The sequence below is a fragment of the Amblyomma maculatum genome, chromosome 9 (genome assembly GCF_055883805.1).
Source record: "Amblyomma maculatum isolate TAMU_Amacu chromosome 9, ASM5588380v1, whole genome shotgun sequence".
NCBI classification, from domain to species: Eukaryota; Metazoa; Arthropoda; class Arachnida; order Ixodida; family Ixodidae; genus Amblyomma; species Amblyomma maculatum.
The window spans coordinates 85,244,460-85,248,661 of NC_139352.1; the positions used below are offsets into that span (position 1 = coordinate 85,244,460).

Here is a 4,202-nt window from a genome sequence, read left to right on the forward strand (position 1 = left end):
CTTCGTATCCCGTTCCTCTCTCTCGTAACGCGTCCCACGGCTGTGACAACCTCGCGAGGAACTTGTATAGATCTCGTCTTTGAGAATCTAGCATTGGTGTACCAAGTCGAACATATATCAGTCTATTTCTCCGACCACAAAGCTTCCTTCATGACTGTCAAGAACTGTTAGTGGAGTCTTTGTTAAAGGAATACGTGTGAAAAAATAAAAAAAAAATTATGTGATAGCGCATACATGTGTTGCTCGATTTCTTTGCCTCAATCTATCGAAAAGGTGAAACAGCTTAGTTGCTGCGCTCAAATTTCGCATTAGGAAGTAACGTAATCGTCAGTAATTTTTTACTGCGCGAGGATATGAGGCAGCAGCACAGTTGGCTGCAAAATATTGTTTTTACTCAAGTTGAGACATCGGTGGAGACATTTACACGTACAAAACATTTATTTACATTTCGATTATTGTAGCACTGTTCTCGATGCGGAATAATATATAAAAAGTCGCCAGCAACAAACAAACAACTTTTCACTTCCTTGAAAGCGTTGCAGCTTTTCTTTCCTTAGCCTTCGCATTTGCATCGGCTACATCATCGTTGAGCTTGCGGCAGACGTTTTTGAGCAGAATGTTTGTACTGCTCCACAACACATGCTTCAACAGAAGCTCAACTGTGTGCCCATCTTCACAGGTGTCAAAATATGATGACTCTTGATCTGCAAGCAGCTGTAATGTGAGTTCGGTGACTAGACGGCGCTGGTTCGGGCTCCTCAAGAACTCCGCTTTCTCGGACACTTGTTCAACAGCAACATAGTTGTGGGTAACAGCATTTACAGCAAACAGCGCTGGGAAAATGAGGCCACCTCGGTCTATATCTTTCACCAAGTGATAGTATTTTTGAGCTGCAGAGACAGTGATAGTCTTGTCGACTGTCAATGCTGCCCGACATTTCGTGCAGTTTAATTTCTTGAGAGTCGCGTAGACTGCATATCCTGCCACGCATACCAGGGCGGGGATAATGTCTTCTATTTTTGACAAGGCATCTCTCGTAACTACAACGTTGCAGTTAGGATGCAGTGTTTCTATCTGCTTTCGCAGATCTTCCCATTGCTCAACGAAGGAGCTATTCGTTCCGCAAGCACTTGCGATTGTGGGCAAAGTATTTTGCAGCCGTAATTTAGTTTCGCTCTCGTAAACTTGCCTAATAGAAACATGATATTGGGCGCCAGCAAGTTGCCTGTATTTCCCGAAGAGGTCTTCTAAGCTGTCCGTCTGGAATTTGCCGAGCAGGACGTATGAAAACTGCAGTTCATCGAAGCAATACCTTCCACCAGTGCATGGGTTGTTTGATGCAGAGAAGCATGGTTTCCTTTGTGAGCACCCCGCTGTCCAGATTCTTCTCTTTCCAAGAATCAAGCCAGTCTAAAATTCTGTAGTGAAAAGCCACCTTTATGTCATCCTCCGAAGAAAAAACTGGCTCTTGAAATCGGTCATTCAGTCGTTTTCCTTTCCATGGGGTTTTAACATTTACAACCTTCCCCCATTTCGCTATAACTTCAATGAAACTCGCTGAATCTTCAGGAAAGAGTAGGTTGTGTCTTTCTCCAAGAGCACGAAGCGCTGGTGGCAGGGAGTCATTAAAAATCTGCAAGGCGAACTTTACATTCTGCCGCTCAAGGCTAGACGGGTACAAGGCTTTTCTAGAGAGCGAGTAACCGTACCTCAAAAGCTGACAGCTTGTAAGCTTCTCTGATTGTAGCAAACGATGCGGTGCGCATGCGTGGAGGCTGGTTGGAATTTTCATTGAAGTCAGGAAAATAAAAGCATAGTTGGTCGGTTTTTTTGGTTGAGCCAATTATTTCGGATGCATTTTAGTATATGCACTCGATCAATTACAAAAAAGAGAGGCCTTGATGGGTCAGAGGGGTGCGGATATAAAATTGCATTTGTTTGTGGCGTTGCAAACTGAGACATTGCCTTTCTGTTCACTGAATGATTGCCACTGACTACACATAAAATTCTGTAGCCAATGTTTTCAAGCCCACATATCACATCTTTCAGTAAATTGTGCAGAAATTCCCCTTCGGCTTTGTGCACTGGGACGATGTGGGCATGCAATGCTTGAAAGGGCATGCGATGCTCTGTACTATGAAGACGAAAGCACTGGTAGCGACTTCCGATGAATTCAGTGCTGCACCAGTTATATTGCCCCCTTTGTAATCGAAACATGGTTTAATATGGACTTCATCGGCCATCAAGGTAATGAAGCGCTGGCGATCATCGAGTTCCGAGATCCTCTTTGTAACGTAATTCAGGAATGTAGGACCATGATGTTCCAGCCTTGGGTTCATACCGAATGACGAACATATTGACCGAATGGTCATAGGGTGGGGCAGGGTGACATATCCATAGCTGCGGATGTACTTATATGCGTGCGGTTATACCGTAAAAAGAATGCAGCAATAAACCATGAATTCAACGGAGTATCGTCTCCGCTCCTTCTTTAAAAAAAAAAAAAAAACAGGATCAGCTGCTCGCTCAGGAATTCTATCGCTTTGGCTTTGTCGTCGGCTGGTGTCGTGGAAAACTTGTTCAGCAGCAGACGAATAGTGTGCCCGATGTCTTCGTTTGCATCGGCAGAATTTCAATTTAAACTCTTGTCCCAATTCTCAACGTTTTCGAGGAGTTCTATTATTTCTCTTTTGCTTCTGGCTGCACTCGGAATGGACAAGTTAGGGCCCAGTCTTGTGAGCGGCTTCTTCACAAAGAACAGTGTGATACTGAGGTCTGATTTTATTACAATTGAATATTTAATCCGCGGAGCTTCGTCATCTACGATGTGCACCAACATGAGACGCTCACTGGCCTCAATTATATGCCAGAACTGTGACTTATGGCTTCTGACTTCGCTAGCAAGATCCCTTAGGGAGTTGGTTTTGTCCGCTTCCTCGGCATTGCGAAATGTCTGAATTGACTCAGGAATTGCTCTTTGCATTGAAGCAGCTTCCAGGCGTGTTCGCTTCTCCTCTGGCTCCTCTCTTACAGTCTTTGTGCTTGATAGATAACTAGGGCAGCCTGGAAATAATGATGGAATTGCACCTGACCGAAGGCGCAGATGCGACAACTCTGCTGTCGTCACTCGACCTGTAGCATCGTCGACATATGACGCCTCTCGTACGATGTCGTCGTCTGTGAAGGGATGCTCACAGACCTAAAAAGAAATATTTGTCTAATATAAGTAACAGCCTGCTACAAATAAGAACACGTGATCAAATATTAAATACACATTTAGAAGGTACCCAAAACGTTTTGAAAGTTTGGTGGTGCTACAATTTCAAGCCACGAAAGAGAACGAATGGAAAAATTATTCATCTCTTACCCTGGAATGCTCAGAAGGGACGAATGTTTTCCGTGGAATGGCACGTATCTACGATTGCTGCAGCACTTTATCTTGCGGGAACTTAAACACATGAACCTTTGGTCCCGTTTTATAGTTACTTCGGCACTGAGGCACACATTTGTTCGGTATTTTTGCGTTAATGTGGAAGCGTCATCACAGCACTCGCGCACAGAAGAAATAGACGGCAGCCAAATAAGCCGTGAGCACACCATCGGACACGAAAGGCGACTGACGGCTCCTGCCGGAGCCACGTGCAGTGGCTTCCCGGATTCCCCTCTAGGAATTCAAGGACGGCATGCTTGGAGCAGACCGGTTTCTCGCGCCCCGTCGCGACTTCCACGGCAGAGGAGCAGAGCAACACCTTCTCGACTTTTACAAGGCTTGCTCACATCCTCCTCTCCCAGCCGTCTACGTCACGCTAGTTGTCCTGTTCTCCCAACAGCATTAGCGTTTGGACGCAACATCGCTCCTGTCCCGTGGCGTTTCTTGGCGAGCGTTCCAGTGTGTAATTGCAGATGGCAGGAACGCTCCTGTCGCGTAGCGTTCTTTGGCGCGCGGTGGTGTTGGTTGAGCAGAGCCGCGTCGCGACACCGGCCTCATCCTTGTGTCGTTGTTGTGGCGTCAGCTCTCAGCGCAGAGGCCTTAAGTTCGTCTAGGTGGTGTTGTTCAGATGACCACAGAACCAGTGTGACAGATTCAGCGCCTTTCCCTTCCTGTGAACCAATTATTATTTATTTGGGATGGAATGGCGCTGTATCTGTCACACTAGTTTCTGTGGGCACCTGATCGCGCCGCAAGAGAATGAAGGAAGGTG

At 46.0% G+C, this 4,202-nt stretch overlaps 1 pseudogene; it reads right to left on the reverse strand.

Moving 5' to 3' along the window:
* Positions 1-519: 519 nt before the first annotated feature.
* Positions 520-3,511, reverse strand: LOC146179662 (uncharacterized; annotated as a pseudogene).
* Between the last annotated feature and the right edge of the window lie 691 nt (positions 3,512-4,202).